Genomic DNA, 10,903 nt, shown 5'->3' with positions numbered 1-10,903 from the left:
AACAAATCATTCTTTACAACTTCCCGACAACTTTTGTAAAAATTGTTACTTTGTCGGATCTTTCGTTTCACAAGTGTTTATACACTTGTAGTTTGTAAAAATCATATTTGTTAACATGTCATCCAACTTTTATAAAACATGATTTTCTCGACACCCGGTTCTACGAATATACCACTTGTACATACGTAGATCGGCTCGTTTTAAATACTATTTTACATGTCAAAACACTTTTACACAAGTTCATGTTTCCCGTGTGGTGGAGTTTCACCTTTTAACCCTTGTACCGATAGAAACAAGCGTATGTCAAGATTCGTGATCTTAACAAAGTCGGGTTAAACGATGATAAGAGCCACCACATCGTAGATCGGGCCTTAATAACCAACATATTTGATTACTACAACTTTTACACAAAACATGACCTTTTATCCAACGATATTCGAGTTTTAATAGACTTTATAGATTCAAAAGATGGGTTACCGACTTTTAACCGTTAAAAATCCTTTTAACCACTTTAGATACGATCAAGAGCGAGTTTTAAATGTTATACCTCTAGCTCGGGGCTAGGGAAGATCTTTGGCGAAAATGGCGTGGATAAAAGCAAATGAACGAGGTCCTTCAACTTCCGCTTGCTTCAAGCTTCCTCGTACGTGACCCGAATACCTTGTATGAGCTTGGAATGGCAAGATCAAGACTCGAAAATGGAAGTGTGGGTGGGGGGTGTCTCGGCCGAGAATAGGAGAGCAAGAGAGAGAGTAGTGTGTTGGTGAAAGTGAGTGATTTCTAGTGTGAAGTGTAGGGTGGGGTATTTATAGAGAAAATCTAGCGCTATCGTCCAACGGTTCCATGTCGTCTAGATATCCACATAATCTAATAAAATAACCAAAAAAGTGTACTCCTTGTCCTCTCTTATTAGCCGATCCCATTAGGGGGGTGGGGTATCCGGTTGGATCTCGATTGTTCAGTTAGAGTTCAGTTACATTAAGTTGGTTACTTTTAGAGATTAACCCCGTTAGTTGTTTGATGCGTTATAAAGCGGGTGTTAGGGTAATCAGGGACCCTAACTGGCTCAGAAAATACTAACAATATTTCTGGCAATATTTTTATGTTCCGGGTATAGTCCGGTTGTTCGGTCGGATAGTAATCCGTTAAAGTGCTTAAGTAATCCTTTAAGCGTCGTAAATAATATTTTTAGCGACACAATTTATTCTGCAAAGTGTCAGGAATATTTTCTCATGTTTTGGCACTTTATTAATTAGCTAGAAGCTAGTATGTTGGTAAAAGTGCTGTGTTTCGTGCTTAGAGTACGTCTTAGGCACATCCAATCTCTGTATCTTATTCCTAGAGACGTAATTCAACAACCCTTGTATCCCTACACACACTATGGGTGTAGTAAAATATTTCTGGCTCATTCAGGCCTTTAGAGGCAGTGTTTGCCTGATGCTGGCTATATCAGCATGTTCAATAGGTTATCCGTTCAAATGCTACTGTGCTTTTGTGCATCATGTTTGTCACTAAAGTTCAGTAAGTAAATAATGTAGTGACGGAAATCAAAGTATGATGCAGATATGTACATGTATCAACAATCAAGTAGCAGTTTATCAGAAATCTCAGTTAAGCACAGTAATTAGGCAACAATTTATAGTTAATTAAGTCGTACGGATACCTGGTTTAGTGAGGGTTGTCACATTCTCCCCCCGTTAGAAAAATTTCGTCCCGAAATTTTAAACTCTACTTGTAGAAGCAGGGTTCTTAGGAAATAAGTGGGGGTATTTCTCTTTCATTCGGTCCTCACGCTCCCAGGTGAATTCAGGACCATGCCTAGCATTCCAACGGACTTTGACGAGCTTGACACTGCTCCGGCGGGTCTTGTTAACTTTCCAATCCGTGACCTCAACAGGTTCTTCAACGAAGTGGAGCGTGTCATCAATATGAATTTCGTCGGTAGGAATGGCAACGTTAACTTGAGTTGGACTTCTCTTCAGATTGGATACATGAAATGTATCGTGAACATTATTCAGTTCGGCAGGTAGGTCCAACTTGTATGCTACGGTCCCAATTCTTTCCAAAACCTTGAAAGGACCAATGTAGCGCGGATTCAACTTCCCACGCCTCCCAAAGCGTGCCACACCCTTCCAGGCAACGAAACCATATCCCCAACCTCAAACTCTTGAGGTTTCCCTTTTAGATCTGCGTAGGTCTTCTGACGGTCACGAGCCGCACTAATGCGATCTCGGATTTGCGCGATCTTATCTGTAGTTTCCTGAACTACATCGGGACCTACCAATTGTCTATCTCCTGCGTCAGACCAACAGAGCGGCGACCTGTACTTGCGCCCATATAAGGCTTCGAATGGCGCGGCACCAATACTGGTGTGGTAGCTGTTGTTGTATGAAAATTCAACCAGGGGTAAATGCTTATCCCAGCTACCGCCTAAATCCATCACACATGCTCTCAGCATGTCTTCTAACGTCTGAATCGTCCGTTCGCTTTGACCGTCGGTCTGCGGGTGAAAAGCAGTGCTCATATTCAGCTTTGAGCCAAAAGCTTCCTGGAAGGACTGCCATATCCTCGATACGAACCTTCCGTCTCTATCAGAAATAATCGAGAGAGGTACTCCATGGCGTGTAACAATCTCTCTCATGTAGATTTCAGCCAATTTGCTTGTATGATCCTTCTCGCGGATAGGCAAGAAGTGTGCTGACTTTGTTAAGCGATCCACTATCACCCAGATAGTGTCATGGCCTTCTGGCGTTCTTGGCAATTTTGTAATAAAATCCATGGAGATTTCTTCCCACTTCCACTGGGGAATTTTTGGTTGCTGCAGAAGTCCCGAAGGCTTCTGGTATTCCGCCTTAACTTTGGCGCAAGTTAAACATTTGCTCACGTAAATAGCAACATCGCCCTTCATCCTAGGCCACCAGTAATAGTCTTTAAGATCCTGGTACATCTTATCCGCTCCAGGGTGGATAGAGTACCGCGACTTGTGAGCTTCATCAAAAATAATCTCTCTTAAACCACCAAACAGAGGAACCCAAATCCTTTTCTCAAAACACAACGTTCCTTCCCTGTTTGGCACCAATATCTTCTCCATCCCACGGAGATATTCTTCCTCAAGGTTCCCCTCCTTGAGAGCTTCCTTCTGTGCTGCACGAACGCGCGAGGAAAGGTCGGTTTGAATTATCATTTCCATAGCCCTAACCCTTATGGGCTTGATTCTTTCCTTACGACTTAGGGCATCGGCGACCACATTCGCCTTCCCTGGGTGATACTTTATCTCGTAGTCGTAATCGTTCAACAACTCGACCCATCGCCTTTGCCTCATGTTCAACTCCTTCTGGTTGAATATATGCTGGAGGTTCTTGTGATCTGTGAAGATTGTACACTTCGTACCATAAAGGTAGTGTCTCCAGATCTTCAAAGCAAAGACCACTGCACCTAGCTCCAGATCATGCGTGGTATAGTTCTTTTCGTGCACTTTCAGTTGGCGTGACGCGTAGGCAATAACCTTTTGGCGTTGCATCAACACACAACCCAATCCTTGACGCGATGCGTCGCAGTATACCGCGAAATCATCGGTACCTTCCGGTAGAGCTAAGATTGGCGCGTTACAAAGCTTATCTTTCAATATCTGAAATGCTTCATCCTGTTTGATTCCCCAATCAAACTTCTTATCCTTCTGAGTGAGGAGTGTCAATGGTTGAGCGATCTTGGAAAAGTTCTCGATGAACCTTCGATAATAGCCTGCCAAACCCAAGAATTGCCGAATCTCGGTTGGCGTTTTTGGCGTTTCCCAATCTTTAATCGCCTCGATCTTGGTGGGATCCACGTGGATTCCATCTCCATTCACCACGTGCCCAAGGAATTGCACTTCTCTTAGCCAAAACTCACACTTAGAGAATTTGGCGTACAACTGTTCCTTCTTTAGCAGCTCCAGAATGGCTCTAAGATGCTGCTCGTGCTCAGCCTTTGTCTTCGAATAAATCAAGATGTCGTCGATGAATACAATCACAAATTTATCCAGGTACGGCTTACAAACTCGGTTCATCAAATCCATGAACACTGCAGGTGCGTTTGTCAAACCAAACGGCATAACCAGAAACTCGTAGTGCCCATATCGAGTTCTGAAAGCTGTCTTCGGAATACTCTCTTCCTGTATCCGCAGCTGATGGTACCCAGATCGAAGATCGATCTTGGAGTAAAAACTTGAACCTTGAAGCTGGTCGAACAGATCATCGATTCTTGGCAGGGGATACCTATTCTTGATCGTCAACTTGTTCAACTCTCTGTAGTCAATACACATACAGAAACTACCGTCCTTCTTTTTCACGAACAAAACTGGAGCTCCCCAAGGCGAGAAGCTTGGTCGGATAAAACCCTTGTCTAACAACTCTTGAAGTTGTGTTGACAGTTCTTGCATCTCAGACGGAGCAAGTCTGTAAGGTGCCTTAGCCACAGGCGCAGCGCCTGGAACTAAGTCGATGCGAAACTCCACTTGCCTTTGAGGTGGCAAGCCAGGCAAGTCTTCTGGAAAGACTTCTGGGTATTCCCTCACGACAGGGATGTCTTCGATCTTCGGCTCAGCAGCCTTTTTATCCACAATGTGTGCCAGAAAAGCAACACATCCTTTCTGCAAACACTTTCTCGCTCTCCGGCAGCTAATCATCCTTAACGACGTCTCACGCTTCTCCCCATGAACAACGATGGTCTCACCATCATCGGTCGGGATACGAATAATCTTCTCGTGACAAACTATCTCTGCCTTGTTGCTCGATAACCAATTCATCCCTACTACCACGTCGAAGCTTCCCAACTGGACAGGTAGTAGATCGAGGGCAAACTCACGCTCTCCCAACTCGATTACGCAACCTCGAATCACCTCGTTAGCTTCTACTAACTTCCCATTTGCCAATTCAATCGAGTACGGAATATCTAACTTACTAGCAGCTAAACCAAGCATGTTCTTAAATTCTAGCGATACGAAGCTATAATCGGCACCAGTATCAAACAAAACGGATGCATAGCGTTGGTTTACAGGGAACGTACCAGTGACAACATTGGGATCCTGGCGTGCTTCCCTGGCCTCCATGTTAAAAACTCTCCCACGTGCCTGGTTTAATTCTGGGCAATTCCTCTTGTAATGCCCTTGATCTCCACAATTGAAACATCCGGGTCTCTGCCCGTTTCCACCATTGTTTCCAGCTTGGTGGTTTCCCTGGTTCCGATTCATGGCGCCTGCTTGGTTAGCATTGTTAACACGGTTTCCATCACCTCCCTGGTTTCCTTGTGGGTGGTTCCCAGCACCACCACGGTTGTTTCTATTCCTAGATCCTCCATGGCCTCCCCGGCAAGCACTAGCCCAACAAAAGTCCTTCGTATGACCAGTCTTCCCACATGATTCACAAACTCTTAGGCTGCAACGACCAGAGTGATGTCGTTGGCATGAGTTGCACTTGGGTTGTGCACCCACGTATCCCTTCCCTTTCTTTTTACCACCAGCTGTATCTTGAGCTGGCGCATTCGATTCTCCCTTCTTAACTACCATCCCGGTACCTTGCTTGAAATTCGAAAATTTTCGCTTGTTGCCACCAGATGACTCCACATGAGTCTCTTTCTTCTTGGGCTCAATCTCATCAAACTTGTTCAACCGAATCGCCTCTTCGGTGAGAGCCACACTCAGATCAATGGCTTCTGTGATGGTTGCAGGTTTGGAGGAGGTCACCATGCTGATGATCTGAGGAGCCAATCCCCAGATGAAGCGTTCAATCCTCTTGAACTCGGGTGTAACCATATAGGGTACCACATGTGACAGATCGTGGAACCTCTGAACGTATTCAGCTATCTTCGAACCCTCCATCTTTAGGTGCCAGAATTCGGTCTCTAACCTCTGGATTTCCGCGCGAGAACAGTACTTTTTGCGCATGAGTTATTTCAATTCAGCCCAGGTCAGCGCGTAAGCCGCAGTTTCGCCAAGGGTCTGGACCTGTAGATTCCACCAGGATAGGGCTCCATCCACAAATAGCCCTGAGATGTACGTGACTTGCTGATCCAGCGCGCATTTGCTCATGCGAAGTACGGACTCGGTTTTCTCAGCCCAGCGGACGAAAGCAACAGCACCACCTGTGCCATCGAAGTTTGTGGGCTTACAGTCCAAGAACTGTTTGTAAGTGCACCCATGCGGTGGGTTGTTGTTATTGCCCATGTTGTTCGAGCTGGTTCCGCTGGGTCCTCCTTGTGAGGCAGCATACTGAGCAATAGCAGCAGCAATGACTTGCTGGAGTTCGTCTTGCGTCGTAGGCATTGGCTGAGGTTGACGTCTTGGCGCCATCTTCTAAAGATGTATACGTCGATCAGGCCATAATAAGCATACGTATATAGTAATAGTAATAGCATATAACATCTCATGTTATCAATTTATCACACACAACATCCCATGTCCCAACATCCCATGTCACAAATATCGTATACACAACATCCCATGTCCCAAAACATAAACAAGCAGTCATGTGAATCAGATATGGTGAGAATACGGCGATTGTTATATATATCGAGACCATAATGTAGTAAGGGTATCAGTACGTCACTGTATCATACAATCACAAATCAAATAGGGGCTACATCACCCCTGTCAAAAACAATATCACGTCAGTGTCACATACATCCAGTACATCAACAAGTATCAACAAAAGTTAGTATCGTCAGATGGTCTCCAAAAGGCTGTGCAGTCACAATCGCGGTCGTCTCACCAACGTCTACCACTATGGCACCGATGAGCTCTATGCGGATGGGGGTGGAGGAGGGGGAAAGTGAGTGTAGAGTAAGCGGCGTAAATGAAGCCAGTCCTCCTCCATCGCCTGCTGAGTGCGAATAACAGATGCAATCTGCTGCTCCAAGGTCAAAAGTCGGGCAGCATAGTCAGGAGGTAGTGATCTGAATGGCTGAAAGGGTGAGGAAGTCTGTCCATGACATGGACATGGCGGCAGCTGAGCTCTCTCGAGCTCCTGGAGTCGCTGCGTATGAGACTCATGCTGGTGAACAAAAGACATCAGAAGATCCTCTATAGTATGGCTCATATGAAAAGGATGATATGGATCAGTAGGTGGCATCGAAGAGGAAGATGACCAAAGCAGTGGCGTGCTGGTGGGATCGAATGGTGCTACATGAACAGGTGAAACAGAAGAGGGAACAGATGACATGAAAGGTATAGGCATCGGTATGTGCCCAAAAGGGTGGGCTGAAGAGCCCTCTCCAGGCCCCGCTGGAGGTACAAACGATGGGATCTGAAATGAAAAATCAGCATGATGTGCATCAGTGTGATGTGGGGGAAACGGTGGAACATCCTCGTCAGCCGGTATCCAACCGTGCTGAGCCTCCTCATCGGGGGGATCCATATGCTCTGCAAATAGAGCGTGCTCAGGCTCAATGGGTACAGGATCAAAAGGAGCAATGACAGGATCAGCTGGTACAACATGATCCACAAGATGGTCAACAGGGACATCAGCAATCAAAGGTGGGTCAACAAAAGGATCGATAGCATGATCAGCAACTAACAAAGGGACATCATCAACAGGAAGATCGCCAACAGGCGGGTCAGCGAAAACGGGCTCAATAGGAATGTCAGCATGTACCAAGTCATGCTCATGCACAGGATCGAAAGCAGCTGCCTGCTCTGGGGCCACGGCAGGCTCTGGGTCGTCAAAAGCCATGTCAAAATCAAACTCTGGATCAATGGGGTCGATAGGATCAGTAGGATCAACGGGATCAACAGGGTCCTCCATATGCTGGTCCATCGGAATGTACTCAATGTCGCGGTCAGGATCAAATCCTGGAGGAAAAACGGGATCAGAATCCTCAATATCGTCGTGCTCAAACGCATAGCTCGGAATCGGTGCGGCAGAAGATGCCTGATCGGGGTCCGAGTCGTGAATAAACTGTGGTGCGCTCACCTCGTGAGACGGTACAGATGCCACAGACTCAAAGGAGTCTGGGACTGGTGAGTGGACGGGCGAGTCCCCAACTGGAGCACCAGCGATCATCAAAAGACCGCCAGTGGGTAAAGGGGCTGCATCAGGAACCTCGTCCTCAAAAGGCTCGTCCTCGTAGAGATCAATGTCGCCGTCAGCCTCGGCGTCGGGTAGCATGTCGTATGCTGGATAAGAAGCAAGGGGTATGGGAGCTGGAATCGCTACCAAGGGAAGATACTCAGCAGGTGGGTCATCGATATGCTCATCAGCGCCGTCGGGCAGAGCGAAGGGCTGGAAGTCATCATCGTCCGTGCTCGTGTAGTCTGAGGTATGCACCTCGTGCTCTGAAGACACCATGTCATCCGACACTAGGGTAAAGGTCCGGTGGTATCTGAGTCTCCGGTGCCTGATGTGTCCATGTGTCTGTAACACAATCACAAGTATGCACAAATAATCAGTAAATCAGGTGATCACATAAGTTACCAAATAATAATCACATAATCCACCTAGTCCCACTAGCCTCCCAGCCTCCCAGACTGTCCTTCCTAGTCCCACTAGCCAATTTTCCCAGCCTCCCAGACTGACTCCCTAGTCCCACTAGCAAACTTTTCCCAGCCTCCCAGACTGACTCCCTAGTCCCACTAGACAACTACCTCGATCCATTAGATCGAGCCTCGGCCTCCCAGACCGAGCCTCAGTCTCTCAGACCGAGCCTCAGCCTCCCAGACTGAGCCTAAAAAAAATAAAATACGCTCAACATTTGTTTATAAAAACGTTTTGGATCTGGACTTAAGTGGTATGCAGAAAAATGTTTTCGTGAGAGCCCTAGTGATCATAGTCTAGACTCAAGAAAGAATCCTAGTTCGCTATGATCAGAGCTCTGATACCAAGCTGTCACACCCTGGCTTTGCGGAAGCGTGGTTAATTTGGTGTGACTTCTTAATACCATAGCTTAATCATAACAAGGCTATATGTATTAAAAATATGCAAGATCATCCATTAAAATAAAATAGTAAAACATTGTCTTAACGGGTTAACACCCAACAACCACAACTTGTCTAAACATTACAAATGCAAACTTAAAATAAACATGGTTCAGGGACTGTGACTTGTCCAGGAAAGAGTCACAAGTCTCGAACCCTGGATGACCTCGGGCCTAATGCAGCGGAGAACAGGCCATACCGCGCCAGATCGTTAGTTTCCTGAAATACATGTAAGTTGAAAAATCAACAATAATGTTGAGCGAGTTCATGCGAAAGTGAGTAAATAAACCTTTATCTTTATCAAAAACCTAGTATGTAGCAACTAAGGAAAAAGAGATCACCAATGGTTTGCAAGGCCATTGATATGTGTGAAGTGCAAGTAGGGAGACTCAAACCTAGCGGATTTATGCGTCGGGCACTAAGTCACCCCGAGGTCCGTTCAGCTGGACCTGGGGCTGGGCTCGCTACACCCAGATAGATCTACCGCTCCTGTCCCTCGGTCCTACCATGAGGATTAATGGGCTCAAGTTTCCGCCTACCCACTCACATGATCTAAGTAACAAACCTCCTTACGCTAACCATACCATGTATAAAGTATTCATAATCAATGTAACATGTATTTCACCCCCGCAGTTTAGAAAACTGAAAACAGTTAAGAGAAAAGGGGGACATGAACTCACAGTGAGTGCGTCACAATACCAAGTAATCCAAGTGTCCAACTGCTGTGCAACGACCTACATGTGCTAATTTTATTAGACGGATGGCCGTGCCTTAGCTTTATAGTTTACATTTTTAGGAAACGGTTAGACAACCGCTCCGTGTATATACTTGGTAATTTACTTTCCTTCCCAAGGATGGGGGATTTAATACATGTGTATTTGTATCATCTTATTAAGTCCCACTTAATATACTTTTACTTCTTACTCCAAAATATAATTATTTTTCTCAAAAATAATATATTTTCTCTTCGTACAATACTTTCCAAAATAATACGTCGACAAGATACGCGTTTATGAATATTTCCGCATAATGCGTAAGTTACGTTTTAACGATTTAAGCGGTAATAGTAATTACCGTTGTAACTTATAGGTTTGTCGTGTAGGCGTTGGTATTATTTTGGGTTCGACAAAGTTTGTAAATATTATTTTTACTCTAAAAATAATATTTATATGTTTTCACAAAATAATCATAAACAGTGTGGTGAAAATATATTTATCGAATAAATATTTATCACATTCAGTTTTTTTTTGTGAAAATCCCACCTCCGAATATTTAGTAATTAAAGTCATGGCGAAATACATTTTGTAAACATTTCCAAAAATAACTCTAACACTTGTAAATAATTCTAAGTGTTAGATTTTAGAAAAATTTCGCCAGAGTTTCCCCTGTAACTGGAGGTGGCCACGCTTTCAAGCGTATCATTTTCTTTTACAAATCATTTCAACACTTCTTCTAAATCAACCAATCAATTTCCAACACATTAAACAAGTTTCAACAAATCATACTTGCCAACTTGTATGTAAGATCGCATTATTACATGAACTTGTAATTTTTCCGAAAGTCGTAATGTAGATCACCTTATATTTAGTGGATCTATATATAAAATAGTTTAGTCTTGTAAAAACCCTGTTTTTAGAACAAATCATTCTTTACAACTTCCCGACAACTTTTGTAAAAATTGTTACTTTGTCGGATCTTTCGTTTCACAAGTGTTTATACACTTGTAGTTTGTAAAAATCATATTTGTTAACATGACATCCAACTTTTATAAAACATGATTTTCTCGACACCCGGTTCTACGAATATACCACTTGTACATACGTAGATCGGCTCGTTTTAAATACTATTTTACATGTCAAAACACTTTTACACAAGTTCATGTTTCCCGTGTGGTGGAGTTTCACCTTTTAACCCTTGTACCGATAGAAACAAGCGTATGTCAAGATCCGTGATCTTAAC

Source organism: Helianthus annuus, chromosome 2 (assembly GCF_002127325.2).
Source record: "Helianthus annuus cultivar XRQ/B chromosome 2, HanXRQr2.0-SUNRISE, whole genome shotgun sequence".
Lineage (NCBI taxonomy): Eukaryota > Viridiplantae > Streptophyta > Magnoliopsida > Asterales > Asteraceae > Helianthus > Helianthus annuus.
Note: the sequence above shows the minus strand (reverse complement) of the source record.